Source organism: Schistocerca gregaria, unplaced genomic scaffold, assembly GCF_023897955.1.
Source record: "Schistocerca gregaria isolate iqSchGreg1 unplaced genomic scaffold, iqSchGreg1.2 ptg000169l, whole genome shotgun sequence".
NCBI lineage: Eukaryota > Metazoa > Arthropoda > Insecta > Orthoptera > Acrididae > Schistocerca > Schistocerca gregaria.
The window spans coordinates 3,648,474-3,666,277 of NW_026061724.1; positions in this window are offsets into that span (position 1 = coordinate 3,648,474).

A 17,804-nucleotide genomic window follows, 5' to 3' on the forward strand; every position below is an offset into this window, starting at 1 on the left:
GTATACATGTAAACGTTGGTCGTCAGTGACCGTGTGGCCTAATGGATAAGGCGTCGGACTTCGGATCTGAAGATTACAGGTTCGAATGTTGTCACGCTTGTGTTTCTCCAGTTCTGAAAAAGAAACATAACGTTTTAATGTAGCAATTGAGCAGTACGAAACCGTCTGAATGTTGCTGTTGAACATTGTTTGCTTGCAGATGCTCTTGAGCTTGAAACACACACAACAAGACCGGTGTTAACTAGCGAAATGGTCGGCAGAGTGCCGACACTGCGAGTTTTGACTATCACTTGCACATCTAAAACAACGTCGGAAAGTAACTCGTTCGGCTTTTGAGTCACATAAAGTATGTGTGTGAATTTTGACGCCACTAGCTCTGCATGTTGTCATGCAATTTCTTTACCTCTCAGAAATAATTATGACATAAAAGTGAAGTACGTGACGAGTGTGACGTTAGGAAAACATTAGGCATCATGGAGAGATTCTGTATGGGACCACCCAACCCAAACGAGTACTGTGTGACGTGCTACCCGGGAGGTATTCACCGAGGTAGCCGGCTAGCTCAGTCGGTAGAGCGTCAGACTCTTAATCCCAGGGTCGTGGGTTCGAGCCAGACGCTGTGGGAACGGAATTTTGTTCCGCTGCAGGTGTAAATTAACGTTTTTTTGATTAACGAGATTAAATGGAAATAGCAACTTTAAACTTTGCCTACGTCTCTGTCAGTCGCAAGGAAACTGTATTTGAAGGTGAAGGTGATTTTGTAGACATGTGTGAAAGACATGTTCTGAAATGCAAGTGTTGTTGTTTGGACAGCACATCGGTTACGTGTCAGATGTGTAGCCAAGCAGTAATTTGTCGCCATAGCTGCAAATATTAGCCGGTAATATGAAGTGTTGTCAGCTAAAGTCTGATGGTGCAGACGACCGTAAGGACGAAGTACCCAAGAGTACCGCTAGGCCGCGCCTCTTTAGCTCAGTGGTAGAGCACTGGTCTAATAAACCAGGGGTCGTAAGTTCCATACTCACAGGAGAAAGATGAATTTTGGAAATCAGTTGCGCGTCGTGGCCGTATAGCAAACAGTACCTGTGATGACGAACAATTAGCGACAGGCGTTTTTTTAAGAATTACTCTCAGATGCGATTAAGGCGAATGGCGCAGATAAAGCATTTGCCAAAGCGGTACAGCATAAGGTGGGACGAGGCAGTCTGAATTACATTTTATAGATGTATTTCTCACATATCTCAGAGCCTCTCGCGATATTCGTCGTCGTCGTCGTCGTCGTCGTCGTCGTCGTCGTCGTCGTCGCCGCCGCCGCTTCTTCAGAAGTAGCAAATGGCAATCGTAGCAAATGCGGCGAGGGACGCCCTGCCTTCGATTCCGAATGCACAAAGTGTGTGGTCTTGTTTCTCAGTCTATATTTGGTCGGTCACGTCAGAGGTTGAATGTAACGAATGGGTGGGAAAGAGCAAGGGGCAGCGGCTGTGTAGAACGAAAACACAAATCCTCAGGGGTGTGAGCGTTTCGAGATGAGTCGTATACATGTAAACGTTGGTCGTCAGTGACCGTGTGGCCTAATGGATAAGGCGTCGGACTTCGGATCTGAAGATTACAGGTTCGAATGTTGTCACGCTTGTGTTTCTCCAGTTCTGAAAAAGAAACATAACGTTTTAATGTAGCAATTGAGCAGTACGAAACCGTCTGAATGTTGCTGTTGAACATTGTTTGCTTGCAGATGCTCTTGAGCTTGAAACACACACAACAAGACCGGTGTTAACTAGCGAAATGGTCGGCAGAGTGCCGACACTGCGAGTTTTGACTATCACTTGCACATCTAAAACAACGTCGGAAAGTAACTCGTTCGGCTTTTGAGTCACATAAAGTATGTGTGTGAATTTTGACGCCACTAGCTCTGCATGTTGTCATGCAATTTCTTTACCTCTCAGAAATAATTATGACATAAAAGTGAAGTACGTGACGAGTGTGACGTTAGGAAAACATTAGGCATCATGGAGAGATTCTGTATGGGACCACCCAACCCAAACGAGTACTGTGTGACGTGCTACCCGGGAGGTATTCACCGAGGTAGCCGGCTAGCTCAGTCGGTAGAGCGTCAGACTCTTAATCCCAGGGTCGTGGGTTCGAGCCAGACGCTGTGGGAACGGAATTTTGTTCCGCTGCAGGTGTAAATTAACGTTTTTCTGATTAACGAGATTAAATGGAAATAGCAACTTTAAACTTTGCCTACGTCTCTGTCAGTCGCAAGGAAACTGTATTTGAAGGTGAAGGTGATTTTGTAGACATGTGTGAAAGACATGTTCTGAAATGCAAGTGTTGTTGTTTGGACAGCACATCGGTTACGTGTCAGATGTGTAGCCAAGCAGTAATTTGTCGCCATAGCTGCAAATATTAGCCGGTAATATGAAGTGTTGTCAGCTAAAGTCTGATGGTGCAGACGACCGTAAGGACGAAGTACCCAAGAGTACCGCTAGGCCGCGCCTCTTTAGCTCAGTGGTAGAGCACTGGTCTAATAAACCAGGGGTCGTAAGTTCCATACTCACAGGAGAAAGATGAATTTTGGAAATCAGTTGCGCGTCGTGGCCGTATAGCAAACAGTACCTGTGATGACGAACAATTAGCGACAGGCGTTTTTTTAAGAATTACTCTCAGATGCGATTAAGGCGAATGGCGCAGATAAAGCATTTGCCAAAGCGGTACAGCATAAGGTGGGACGAGGCAGTCTGAATTACATTTTATAAATGTATTTCTCACATATCTCAGAGCCTCTCGCGATATTCGTCGTCGTCGTCGTCGTCGTCGTCGTCGTCGTCGTCGTCGTCGTCGTCGTCGTCGCCGCCGCCGCTTCTTCAGAAGTAGCAAATGGCAATCGTAGCAAATGCGGCGAGGGACGCCCTGCCTTCGATTCCGAATGCACAAAGTGTGTGGTCTTGTTTCTCAGTCTATATTTGGTCGGTCACGTCAGAGGTTGAATGTAACGAATGGGTGGGAAAGAGCAAGGGGCAGCGGCTGTGTAGAACGAAAACACAAATCCTCAGGGGTGTGAGCGTTTCGAGATGAGTCGTATACATGTAAATGTTGGTCGTCAGTGACCGTGTGGCCTAATGGATAAGGCGTCGGACGTCGGATCTGAAGATTACAGGTTCGAATGCTGTCACGCTTGTGTTTTTCCAGTTCTGAAAAAGAAACATAACGTTTTAATGTAGCAATTGAGCTGTACGAAACCGTCTGAATGTTGCTGTTGACCATATTTTGCTTGGAGATGCTCTTGAGCTTGAAACACACACAACAAGACCGGTGTTAACTAGCGAAATGGTCGGCAGAGTGCCGACACAGCGAGTTTTGACTATCACTTGCACATCTAAAACAACGTCGGAAAGTAACTCGTTCGGCTTTTGAGTCACATAAAGTATGTGTGTGAATTTTGACGCCACTAGCTCTGCATGTTGTCATGCAATTTCTTTACCTCTCAGAAATGATTATGACATAAAAGTGAAGTACGTGACGAGTGTGACGTTAGGAAAACATTAGGCATCATGGAGAGATTCTGTATGGGACCACCCAACCCAAACGAGTACTGTGTGACGTGCTACCCGGGAGGTATTCACTGAGGTAGCCGGCTAGCTCAGTCGGTAGAGCGTCAGACTCTTAATCCCAGGGTCGTGGGTTCGAGCCAGACGCTGTGGGAACGGAATTTTGTTCCGCTGCAGGTGTAAATTAACGTTTTTCTGATTAACGAGATTAAATGGAAATAGCAACTTTAAACTTTGCCTACGTCTCTGTCAGTCGCAAGGAAACTGTATTTGAAGGTGAAGGTGATTTTGTAGACATGTGTGAAAGACATGTTCTGAAATGCAAGTGTTGTTGTTTGGACAGCACATCGGTTACGTGTCAGATGTGTAGCCAAGCAGTAATTTGTCGCCATAGCTGCAAATATTAGCCGGTAATATGAAGTGTTGTCAGCTAAAGTCTGATGATGCAGACGACCGTAAGGACGAAGTACCCAAGAGTACCGCTAGGCCGCGCCTCTTTAGCTCAGTGGTAGAGCACTGGTCTAATAAACCAGGGGTCGTAAGTTCCATACTCACAGGAGAAAGATGAATTTTGGAAATCAGTTGCGCGTCGTGGCCGTATAGCAAACAGTACCTGTGATGACGAACAATTAGCGACAGGCGTTTTTTTAAGAATTACTCTCAGATGCGATTAAGGCGAATGGCGCAGATAAAGCATTTGCCAAAGCGGTACAGCATAAGGTGGGACGAGGCAGTCTGAATTACATTTTATAGATGTATTTCTCACATATCTCAGAGCCTCTCGCGATATTTGTCGTCGTCGTCGCCGCCGCCGCTTCTTCAGAAGTAGCAAATGGCAATCGTAACAAATGCGGCGAGGGACGCCCTGCCTTCGATTCCGAATGCACAAAGTGTGTGGTCTTGTTTCTCAGTCTATATTTGGTCGGTCACGTCAGAGGTTGAATGTAACGAATGGGTGGGAAAGAGCAAGGGGCAGCGGCTGTGTAGAACGAAAACACAAATCCTCAGGGGTGTGAGCGTTTCGAGATGAGTCGTATACATGTAAATGTTGGTCGTCAGTGACCGTGTGGCCTAATGGATAAGGCGTCGGACGTCGGATCTGAAGATTACAGGTTCGAATGCTGTCACGCTTGTGTTTTTCCAGTTCTGAAAAAGAAACATAACGTTTTAATGTAGCAATTGAGCAGTACGAAACCGTCTGAATGTTGCTGTTGACCATATTTTGCTTGGAGATGCTCTTGAGCTTGAAACACACACAACAAGACCGGTGTTAACTAGCGAAATGGTCGGCAGAGTGCCGACACAGCGAGTTTTGACTATCACTTGCACATCTAAAACAACGTCGGAAAGTAACTCGTTCATTTACATTTTATAGATGTATTTCTCACATATCTCAGAGCCTCTCGCGATATTTGTCGTCGCCGCCGCCGCCGCCGCTTCTGCAGAAGTAGCAAATGGCAATCGTAGCAAATGCGGCGAGGGACGCCCTGCCTTCGATTCCGAATGCACAAAGTGTGTGGTCTTGTTTCTCAGTCTATATTTGGTCGGTCACGTCAGAGGTTGAATGTAACGAATGGGTGGGAAAGAGCAAGGGGCAGCGGCTGTGTAGAACGAAAACACAAATCCTCAGGGGTGTGAGCGTTTCGAGATGAGTCGTATACATGTAAATGTTGGTCGTCAGTGACCGTGTGGCCTAATGGATAAGGCGTCGGACGTCGGATCTGAAGATTACAGGTTCGAATGCTGTCACGCTTGTGTTTTTCCAGTTCTGAAAAAGAAACATAACGTTTTAATGTAGCAATTGAGCTGTACGAAACCGTCTGAATGTTGCTGTTGACCATATTTTGCTTGGAGATGCTCTTGAGCTTGAAACACACACAACAAGACCGGTGTTAACTAGCGAAATGGTCGGCAGAGTGCCGACACAGCGAGTTTTGACTATCACTTGCACATCTAAAACAACGTCGGAAAGTAACTCGTTCGGCTTTTGAGTCACATAAAGTATGTGTGTGAATTTTGACGCCACTAGCTCTGCATGTTGTCATGCAATTTCTTTACCTCTCAGAAATGATTATGACATAAAAGTGAAGTACGTGACGAGTGTGACGTTAGGAAAACATTAGGCATCATGGAGAGATTCTGTATGGGACCACCCAACCCAAACGAGTACTCTGTGACGTGCTACCCGGGAGGTATTCACTGAGGTAGCCGGCTAGCTCAGTCGGTAGAGCGTCAGACTCTTAATCCCAGGGTCGTGGGTTCGAGCCAGACGCTGTGGGAACGGAATTTTGTTCCGCTGCAGGTGTAAATTAACGTTTTTCTGATTAACGAGATTAAATGGAAATAGCAACTTTAAACTTTGCCTACGTCTCTGTCAGTCGCAAGGAAACTGTATTTGAAGGTGAAGGTGATTTTGTAGACATGTGTGAAAGACATGTTCTGAAATGCAAGTGTTGTTGTTTGGACAGCACATCGGTTACGTGTCAGATGTGTAGCCAAGCAGTAATTTGTCGCCATAGCTGCAAATATTAGCCGGTAATATGAAGTGTTGTCAGCTAAAGTCTGATGATGCAGACGACCGTAAGGACGAAGTACCCAAGAGTACCGCTAGGCCGCGCCTCTTTAGCTCAGTGGTAGAGCACTGGTCTAATAAACCAGGGGTCGTAAGTTCCATACTCACAGGAGAAAGATGAATTTTGGAAATCAGTTGCGCGTCGTGGCCGTATAGCAAACAGTACCTGTGATGACGAACAATTAGCGACAGGCGTTTTTTTAAGAATTACTCTCAGATGCGATTAAGGCGAATGGCGCAGATAAAGCATTTGCCAAAGCGGTACAGCATAAGGTGGGACGAGGCAGTCTGAATTACATTTTATAGATGTATTTCTCACATATCTCAGAGCCTCTCGCGATATTCGTCGTCGTCGTCGTCGTCGTCGTCGTCGTCGTCGTCGTCGTCGCCGCCGCCGCTTCTTCAGAAGTAGCAAATGGCAATCGTAACAAATGCGGCGAGGGACGCCCTGCCTTCGATTCCGAATGCACAAAGTGTGTGGTCTTGTTTCTCAGTCTATATTTGGTCGGTCACGTCAGAGGTTGAATGTAACGAATGGGTGGGAAAGAGCAAGGGGCAGCGGCTGTGTAGAACGAAAACACAAATCCTCAGGGGTGTGAGCGTTTCGAGATGAGTCGTATACATGTAAATGTTGGTCGTCAGTGACCGTGTGGCCTAATGGATAAGGCGTCGGACTTTGGATCTGAAGATTACAGGTTCGAATGCTGTCACGCTTGTGTTTTTCCAGTTCTGAAAAAGAAACATAACGTTTTAATGTAGCAATTGAGCAGTACGAAACCGTCTGAATGTTGCTGTTGACCATATTTTGCTTGGAGATGCTCTTGAGCTTGAAACACACACAACAAGACCGGTGTTAACTAGCGAAATGGTCGGCAGAGTGCCGACACAGCGAGTTTTGACTATCACTTGCACATCTAAAACAACGTCGGAAAGTAACTCGTTCATTTACATTTTATAGATGTATTTCTCACATATCTCAGAGCCTCTCGCGATATTTGTCGTCGCCGCCGCCGCCGCCGCTTCTGCAGAAGTAGCAAATGGCAATCGTAGCAAATGCGGCGAGGGACGCCCTGCCTTCGATTCCGAATGCACAAAGTGTGTGGTCTTGTTTCTCAGTCTATATTTGGTCGGTCACGTCAGAGGTTGAATGTAACGAATGGGTGGGAAAGAGCAAGGGGCAGCGGCTGTGTAGAACGAAAACACAAATCCTCAGGGGTGTGAGCGTTTCGAGATGAGTCGTATACATGTAAATGTTGGTCGTCAGTGACCGTGTGGCCTAATGGATAAGGCGTCGGACGTCGGATCTGAAGATTACAGGTTCGAATGCTGTCACGCTTGTGTTTTTCCAGTTCTGAAAAAGAAACATAACGTTTTAATGTAGCAATTGAGCAGTACGAAACCGTCTGAATGTTGCTGTTGACCATTTTTTGCTTGGAGATGCTCTTGAGCTTGAAACACACACAACAAGACCGGTGTTAACTAGCGAAATGGTCGGCAGAGTGCCGACACAGCGAGTTTTGACTATCACTTGCACATCTAAAACAACGTCGGAAAGTAACTCGTTCGGCTTTTGAGTCACATAAAGTATGTGTGTGAATTTTGACGCCACTAGCTCTGCATGTTGTCATGCAATTTCTTTACCTCTCAGAAATGATTATGACATAAAAGTGAAGTACGTGACGAGTGTGACGTTAGGAAAACATTAGGCATCATGGAGAGATTCTGTATGGGACCACCCAACCCAAACGAGTACTGTGTGACGTGCTACCCGGGAGGTATTCACCGAGGTAGCCGGCTAGCTCAGTCGGTAGAGCGTCAGACTCTTAATCCCAGGGTCGTGGGTTCGAGCCAGACGCTGTGGGAACGGAATTTTGTTCCGCTGCAGGTGTAAATTAACGTTTTTCTGATTAACGAGATTAAATGGAAATAGCAACTTTAAACTTTGCCTACGTCTCTGTCAGTCGCAAGGAAGCTGTATTTGAAGGTGAAGGTGATTTTGTAGACATGTGTGAAAGACATGTTCTGAAATGCAAGTGTTGTTGTTTGGACAGCACATCGGTTACGTGTCAGATGTGTAGCCAAGCAGTAATTTGTCGCCATAGCTGCAAATATTAGCCGGTAATATGAAGTGTTGTCAGCTAAAGTCTGATGATGCAGACGACCGTAAGGACGAAGTACCCAAGAGTACCGCTAGGCCGCGCCTCTTTAGCTCAGTGGTAGAGCACTGGTCTAATAAACCAGGGGTCGTAAGTTCCATACTCACAGGAGAAAGATGAATTTTGGAAATCAGTTGCGCGTCGTGGCCGTATAGCAAACAGTACCTGTGATGACGAACAATTAGCGACAGGCGTTTTTTTAAGAATTACTCTCAGATGCGATTAAGGCGAATGGCGCAGATAAAGCATTTGCCAAAGCGGTACAGCATAAGGTGGGACGAGGCAGTCTGAATTACATTTTATAGATGTATTTCTCACATATCTCAGAGCCTCTCGCGATATTCGTCGTCGTCGTCGTCGTCGTCGTCGTCGTCGTCGTCGTCGTCGTCGCCGCCGCCGCTTCTTCAGAAGTAGCAAATGGCAATCGTAGCAAATGCGGCGAGGGACGCCCTGCCTTCGATTCCGAATGCACAAAGTGTGTGGTCTTGTTTCTCAGTCTATATTTGGTCGGTCACGTCAGAGGTTGAATGTAACGAATGGGTGGGAAAGAGCAAGGGGCAGCGGCTGTGTAGAACGAAAACACAAATCCTCAGGGGTGTGAGCGTTTCGAGATGAGTCGTATACATGTAAATGTTGGTTGTCAGTGACCGTGTGGCCTAATGGATAAGGCGTCGGACGTCGGATCTGAAGATTACAGGTTCGAATGCTGTCACGCTTGTGTTTTTCCAGTTCTGAAAAAGAAACATAACGTTTTAATGTAGCAATTGAGCAGTACGAAACCGTCTGAATGTTGCTGTTGACCATATTTTGCTTGGAGATGCTCTTGAGCTTGAAACACACACAACAAGACCGGTGTTAACTAGCGAAATGGTCGGCAGAGTGCCGACACAGCGAGTTTTGACTATCACTTGCACATCTAAAACAACGTCGGAAAGTAACTCGTTCATTTACATTTTATAGATGTATTTCTCACATATCTCAGAGCCTCTCGCGATATTTGTCGTCGCCGCCGCCGCCGCCGCTTCTGCAGAAGTAGCAAATGGCAATCGTAGCAAATGCGGCGAGGGACGCCCTGCCTTCGATTCGGAATGCACAAAGTGTGTGGTCTTGTTTCTCAGTCTATATTTGGTCGGTCACGTCAGAGGTTGAATGTAACGAATGGGTGGGAAAGAGCAAGGGGCAGCGGCTGTGTAGAACGAAAACACAAATCCTCAGGGGTGTGAGCGTTTCGAGATGAGTCGTATACATGTAAACGTTGGTCGTCAGTGACCGTGTGGCCTAATGGATAAGGCGTCGGACTTCGGATCTGAAGATTACAGGTTCGAATGTTGTCACGCTTGTGTTTCTCCAGTTCTGAAAAAGAAACATAACGTTTTAATGTAGCAATTGAGCAGTACGAAACCGTCTGAATGTTGCTGTTGAACATTGTTTGCTTGCAGATGCTCTTGAGCTTGAAACACACACAACAAGACCGGTGTTAACTAGCGAAATGTTCGGCAGAGTGCCGACACAGCGAGTTTTGACTATCACTTGCACATCTAAAACAACGTCGAAAAGTAACTCGTTCGGCTTTTGAGTCACATAAAGTATGTGTGTGAATTTTGACGCCACTAGCTCTGCATGTTGTCATGCAATTTCTTTACCTCTCAGAAATGATTATGACATAAAAGTGAAGTACGTGACGAGTGTGACGTTAGGAAAACATTAGGCATCATGGAGAGATTCTGTATGGGACCACCCAACCCAAACGAGTACTGTGTGACGTGCTACCCGGGAGGTATTCACCGAGGTAGCCGGCTATCTCAGTCGGTAGAGCGTCAGACTCTTAATCCCAGGGTCATGGGTTCGAGCCAGACGCTGGGCGGAACGGAATTTAGTTCCGCTGCAGGTGTAAATTACCGTTTTTCTGATTAACGAGATTTGATGGAAATAGCAACTTTAAACTTTGCCTACGTCTCTGTCAGCCGCAAGGAAACTGTATTTGAAGGTGAAGGTGATTTTGTAGACATGTGTAAAAGACATGTTCTGAAATGCAAGTGTTGTTGTTTGGAGAGCACATCGGTTACGTGTCAGATGTGTAGCCAAGCAGTAATTTGTCGAAATAGCTGCAAATATTAGCCGGTAATATGAAGTGTTGTCAGCTAAAGTCTGATGATGCAGACGACCGTAAGGACGAAGTACCCAAGAGTACCGCTAGGCCGCGCCTCTTTAGCTCAGTGGTAGAGCACTGGTCTAATAAACCATGGGTCGTATGTTCCATCCTCACAGGAGAAAGATGAATTTTGGAAATCAGTTGCGCGTCGTGGCCGTATAGCAAACAGTTCCTGTGATGACGAACAATTAGCGACAGGCGTTTTTTTAAGAATTACTCTCAGATGCGATTAAGGCGAATGGCGCAGATAAAGCATTTGCCAAAGCGGTACAGCATAAGGTGGGACGAGGCAGTCTGAATTACATTTTATAGATGTATTTCTCACATATCTCAGAGCCTCTCGCGATATTTGTCGTCGCCGCTGCCGCCGCCGCTTCTGCAGAAGTAGCAAATGGCAATCGTAGCAAATGCGGCGAGGGACGCCCTGCCTTCGATTCCGAATGCACAAAGTGTGTGGTCTTGTTTCTCAGTCAATATTTGGTCGGTCACGTCAGAGGTTGAATGTAACGAATGGGTGGGAAAGAGCAAGGGGCAGCGGCTGTGTAGAACGAAAACACAAATCCTCAGGGGTGTGAGCGTTTCGAGATGAGTCGTATACATGTAAATGTTGGTCGTCAGTGACCGTGTGGCCTAATGGATATGGCGTCGGACTTCGGATCTGAAGATTACAGGTTCGAATGCTGTCACGCTTGTGTTTTTCCAGTTCTGAAAAAGAAACATAACGTTTTAATGTAGCAATTGAGCAGTACGAAACCGTCTGAATGTTGCTGTTGACCATTTTTTGCTTGGAGATGCTCTTGAGCTTGAAACACACACAACAAGACCGGTGTTAACTAGCGAAATGGTCGGCAGAGTGCCGACACAGCGAGTTTTGACTATCACTTGCACATCTAAAACAACGTCGGAAAGTAACTCGTTCGGCTTTTGAGTCACATAAAGTATGTGTGTTAATTTTGACGCCACTAGCTCTGCATGTTGTCATGCAATTTCTTTACCTCTCAGAAATGATTATGACATAAAAGTGAAGTACGTGACGAGTGTGACGTTAGGAAAACATTAGGCATCATGGAGAGATTCTGTATGGGACCACCCACCCCAAACGAGTACAGTGTGACGTGCTACCCGGGAGGTATTCACCGAGGTAGCCGGCTAGCTCAGTCGGTAGAGCGTCAGACTCTTAATCCCAGGGTCATGGGTTCGAGCCAGACGCTGGGCGGAACGGAATTTTGTTCCGCTGCAGGTGTAAATTACCGTTTTTCTGATTAACGAGATTTAATGGAAATAGCAACTTTAAACTTTGCCTACGTCTCTGTCAGTCGCAAGGAAGCTGTATTTGAAGGTGAAGGTGATTTTGTAGACATGTGTGAAAGACATGTTCTGAAATGCAAGTGTTGTTGTTTGGACAGCACATCGGTTACGTGTCAGATGTGTAGCCAAGCAGTAATTTCTCGCCATAGCTGCAAATATTAGCCGGTAATATGAAGTGTTGTCAGCTAAAGTCTGATGATGCAGACGACCGTAAGGACGAAGTACCCAAAAGTACCGCTAGGCCGCGCCTCTTTAGCTCAGTGGTAGAGCACTGGTCTAAGAAACCAGGGGTCGTAAGTTCCATCCTCACAGGAGAAAGATGAATTTCGGAAATCAGTTGCGCGTCGTGGCCGTATAGCAAACAGTACCTGTGATGACGAACAATTAGCGAAAGGCGTTTTTTTAAGAATTACTCTCAGATGCGATTAAGGCGAATGGCGCAGATAAAGCATTTGCCAAAGCGGTACAGCATAAGGTGGGACGAGGCAGTCTGAATTACATTTTATAGATGTATTTCTCACATATCTCAGAGCCTCTCGCGATATTCGTCGTCGTCGTCGTCGTCGTCGTCGCCGCCGCCGCCGCTTCTGCAGAAGTAGCAAATGGCAATCGTAGCAAATGCGGCGAGGGACGCCCTGCCTTCGATTCCGAATGCACAAAGTGTGTGGTCTTGTTTCTCAGTCAATATTTGGTCGGTCACGTCAGAGGTTGAATGTAACGAATGGGTGGGAAAGAGCAAGGGGCAGCGGCTGTGTAGAACGAAAACACAAATCCTCAGGGGTGTGAGCGTTTCGAGATGAGTCGTATACATGTAAATGTTGGTCGTCAGTGACCGTGTGGCCTAATGGATAAGGCGTCGGACTTCGGATCTGAAGATTACAGGTTCGAATGCTGTCACGCTTGTGTTTTTCCAGTTCTGAAAAAGAAACATAACGTTTTAATGTAGCAATTGAGCAGTACGAAACCGTCTGAATGTTGCTGTTGACCATTTTTTGCTTGGAGATGCTCTTGAGCTTGAAACACACACAACAAGACCGGTGTTAACTAGCGAAATGGTCGGCAGAGTGCCGACACAGCGAGTTTTGACTATCACTTGCACATCTAAAACAACGTCGGAAAGTAACTCGTTCGGCTTTTGAGTCACATAAAGTATGTGTGTTAATTTTGACGCCACTAGCTCTGCATGTTGTCATGCAATTTCTTTACCTCTCAGAAATGATTATGACATAAAAGTGAAGTACGTGACGAGTGTGACGTTAGGAAAACATTAGGCATCATGGAGAGATTCTGTATGGGACCACCCACCCCAAACGAGTACAGTGTGACGTGCTACCCGGCAGGTATTCACCGAGGTAGCCGGCTAGCTCAGTCGGTAGAGCGTCAGACTCTTAATCCCAGGGTCATGGGTTCGAGCCAGACGCTGGGCGGAACGGAATTTTGTTCCGCTGCAGGTGTAAATTACCGTTTTTCTGATTAACGAGATTTAATGGAAATAGCAACTTTAAACTTTGCCTACGTCTCTGTCAGTCGCAAGGAAGCTGTATTTGAAGGTGAAGGTGATTTTGTAGACATGTGTGAAAGACATGTTCTGAAATGCAAGTGTTGTTGTTTGGACAGCACATCGGTTACGTGTCAGATGTGTAGCCAAGCAGTAATTTCTCGCCATAGCTGCAAATATTAGCCGGTAATATGAAGTGTTGTCAGCTAAAGTCTGATGATGCAGACGACCGTAAGGACGAAGTACCCAAAAGTACCGCTAGGCCGCGCCTCTTTAGCTCAGTGGTAGAGCACTGGTCTAAGAAACCAGGGGTCGTAAGTTCCATCCTCACAGGAGAAAGATGAATTTCGGAAATCAGTTGCGCGTCGTGGCCGTATAGCAAACAGTACCTGTGATGACGAACAATTAGCGAAAGGCGTTTTTTTAAGAATTACTCTCAGATGCGATTAAGGCGAATGGCGCAGATAAAGCATTTGCCAAAGCGGTACAGCATAAGGTGGGACGAGGCAGTCTGAATTACATTTTATAGATGTATTTCTCACATATCTCAGAGCCTCTCGCGATATTCGTCGTCGTCGTCGTCGTCGTCGTCGTCGTCGTCGTCGCCGCCGCCGCCGCTTCTGCAGAAGTAGCAAATGGCAATCGTAGCAAATGCGGCGAGGGACGCCCTGCCTTCGATTCCGAATGCACAAAGTGTGTGGTCTTGTTTCTCAGTCTATATTTGGTCGGTCACGTCAGAGGTTGAATGTAACGAATGGGTGGGAAAGAGCAAGGGGCAGCGGCTGTGTAGAACGAAAACACAAATCCTCAGGGGTGTGAGCGTTTCGAGATGAGTCGTATACATGTAAATGTTGGTCGTCAGTGACCGTGTGGCCTAATGGATAAGGCGTCGGACTTCGGATCTGAAGATTACAGGTTCGAATGCTGTCACGCTTGTGTTTTTCCAGTTCTGAAAAAGAAACATAACGTTTTAATGTAGCAATTGAGCAGTACGAAACCGTCTGAATGTTGCTGTTGACCATTTTTTGCTTGGAGATGCTCTTGAGCTTGAAACACACACAACAAGACCGGTGTTAACTAGCGAAATGGTCGGCAGAGTGCCGACACAGCGAGTTTTGACTATCACTTGCACATCTAAAACAACGTCGGAAAGTAACTCGTTCGGCTTTTGAGTCACATAAAGTATGTGTGTTAATTTTGACGCCACTAGCTCTGCATGTTGTCATGCAATTTCTTTACCTCTCAGAAATGATTATGACATAAAAGTGAAGTACGTGACGAGTGTGACGTTAGGAAAACATTAGGCATCATGGAGAGATTCTGTATGGGACCACCCACCCCAAACGAGTACAGTGTGACGTGCTACCCGGCAGGTATTCACCGAGGTAGCCGGCTAGCTCAGTCGGTAGAGCGTCAGACTCTTAATCCCAGGGTCATGGGTTCGAGCCAGACGCTGGGCGGAACGGAATTTTGTTCCGCTGCAGGTGTAAATTACCGTTTTTCTGATTAACGAGATTTAATGGAAATAGCAACTTTAAACTTTGCCTACGTCTCTGTCAGTCGCAAGGAAGCTGTATTTGAAGGTGAAGGTGATTTTGTAGACATGTGTGAAAGACATGTTCTGAAATGCAAGTGTTGTTGTTTGGACAGCACATCGGTTACGTGTCAGATGTGTAGCCAAGCAGTAATTTCTCGCCATAGCTGCAAATATTAGCCGGTAATATGAAGTGTTGTCAGCTAAAGTCTGATGATGCAGACGACCGTAAGGACGAAGTACCCAAAAGTACCGCTAGGCCGCGCCTCTTTAGCTCAGTGGTAGAGCACTGGTCTAAGAAACCAGGGGTCGTAAGTTCCATCCTCACAGGAGAAAGATGAATTTTGGAAATCAGTTGCGCGTCGTGGCCGTATAGCAAACAGTACCTGTGATGACGAACAATTAGCGAAAGGCGTTTTTTTAAGAATTACTCTCAGATGCGATTAAGGCGAATGGCGCAGATAAAGCATTTGCCAAAGCGGTACAGCATAAGGTGGGACGAGGCAGTCTGAATTACATTTTATAGATGTATTTCTCACATATCTCAGAGCCTCTCGCGATATTCGTCGTCGTCGTCGTCGTCGTCGTCGTCGTCGCCGCCGCCGCCGCTTCTGCAGAAGTAGCAAATGGCAATCGTAGCAAATGCGGCGAGGGACGCCCTGCCTTCGATTCCGAATGCACAAAGTGTGTGGTCTTGTTTCTCAGTCAATATTTGGTCGGTCACGTCAGAGGTTGAATGTAACGAATGGGTGGGAAAGAGCAAGGGGCAGCGGCTGTGTAGAACGAAAACACAAATCCTCAGGGGTGTGAGCGTTTCGAGATGAGTCGTATACATGTAAATGTTGGTCGTCAGTGATCGTGTGGCCTAATGGATATGGCGTCGGACTTCGGATCTGAAGATTACAGGTTCGAATGCTGTCACGCTTGTGTTTTTCCAGTTCTGAAAAAGAAACATAACGTTTTAATGTAGCAATTGAGCAGTACGAAACCGTCTGAATGTTGCTGTTGACCATTTTTTGCTTGGAGATGCTCTTGAGCTTGAAACACACACAACAAGACCGGTGTTAACTAGCGAAATGGTCGGCAGAGTGCCGACACAGCGAGTTTTGACTATCACTTGCACATCTAAAACAACGTCGGAAAGTAACTCGTTCGGCTTTTGAGTCACATAAAGTATGTGTGTTAATTTTGACACCACTAGCTCTGCATGTTGTCATGCAATTTCTTTACCTCTCAGAAATGATTATGACATAAAAGTGAAGTACGTGACGAGTGTGACGTTAGGAAAACATTAGGCATCATGGAGAGATTCTGTATGGGACCACCCACCCCAAACGAGTACAGTGTGACGTGCTACCCGGCAGGTATTCACCGAGGTAGCCGGCTAGCTCAGTCGGTAGAGCGTCAGACTCTTAATCCCAGGGTCATGGGTTCGAGCCAGACGCTGGGCGGAACGGAATTTTGTTCCGCTGCAGGTGTAAATTACTGTTTTTCTGATTAACGAGATTTAATGGAAATAGCAACTTTAAACTTTGCCTACGTCTCTGTCAGTCGCAAGGAAGCTGTATTTGAAGGTGAAGGTGATTTTGTAGACATGTGTGAAAGACATGTTCTGAAATGCAAGTGTTGTTATTTGGACAGCACATCGGTTACGTGTCAGATGTGTAGCCAAGCAGTAATTTCTCGCCATAGCTGCAAATATTAGCCGGTAATATGAAGTGTTGTCAGCTAAAGTCTGATGATGCAGACGACCGTAAGGACGAAGTACCCAAAAGTACCGCTAGGCCGCGCCTCTTTAGCTCAGTGGTAGAGCACTGGTCTAAGAAACCAGGGGTCGTAAGTTCCATCCTCACAGGAAAAAGATGAATTTTGGAAATCAGTTGCGCGTCGTGGCCGTATAGCAAACAGTACCTGTGATGACGAACAATTAGCGAAAGGCGTTTTTTTAAGAATTACTCTCAGATGCGATTAAGGCGAATGGCGCAGATAAAGCATTTGCCAAAGCGGTACAGCATAAGGTGGGACGAGGCAGTCTGAATTACATTTTATAGATGTATTTCTCACATATCTCAGAGCCTCTCGCGATATTCGTCGTCGTCGTCGTCGTCGTCGTCGCCGCCGCAGCCGCTTCTGCAGAAGTAGCAAATGGCAATCGTAGCAAATGCGGCGAGGGACGCCCTGCCTTCGATTCCGAATGCACAAAGTGTGTGGTCTTGTTTCTCAGTCAATATTTGGTCGGTCACGTCAGAGGTTGAATGTAACGAATGGGTGGGAAAGAGCAAGGGGCAGCGGCTGTGTAGAACGAAAACACAAATCCTCAGGGGTGTGAGCGTTTCGAGATGAGTCGTATACATGTAAATGTTGGTCGTCAGTGATCGTGTGGCCTAATGGATAAGGCGTCGGACTTCGGATCTGAAGATTACAGGTTCGAATGCTGTCACGCTTGTGTTTTTCCAGTTCTGAAAAAGAAACATACCGGTTTAATGTAGCAATTGAGCACTACGAAACCGTCTGAATGGTGCTGTTGACCATTTTTTGCTTGGAGATGCTCTTGAGCTTGAAACACACACAACAAGACCGGTGTTAACTAGCGAAATGGTCGGCAGAGTGCCGACACAGCGAGTTTTGACTATCACTTGCACATCTAAAACAACGTCGGAAAGTAACTCGTTCGGCTTTTGAGTCACATAAAGTATGTGTGTTAATTTTGACGCCACTAGCTCTGCATGTTGTCATGCAATTTCTTTACCTCTCAGAAATGATTATGACATAAAAGTGAAGTACGTGACGAGTGTGACGTTAGGAAAACATTAGGCATCATGGAGAGATTCTGTATGGGACCACCCACCCCAAACGAGTACAGTGTGACGTGCTACCCGGCAGGTATTCACCGAGGTAGCCGGCTAGCTCAGTCGGTAGAGCGTCAGACTCTTAATCCCAGGGTCATGGGTTCGAGCCAGACGCTGGGCGGAACGGAATTTTGTTCCGCTGCAGGTGTAAATTACCGTTTTTCTGATTAACGAGATTTAATGGAAA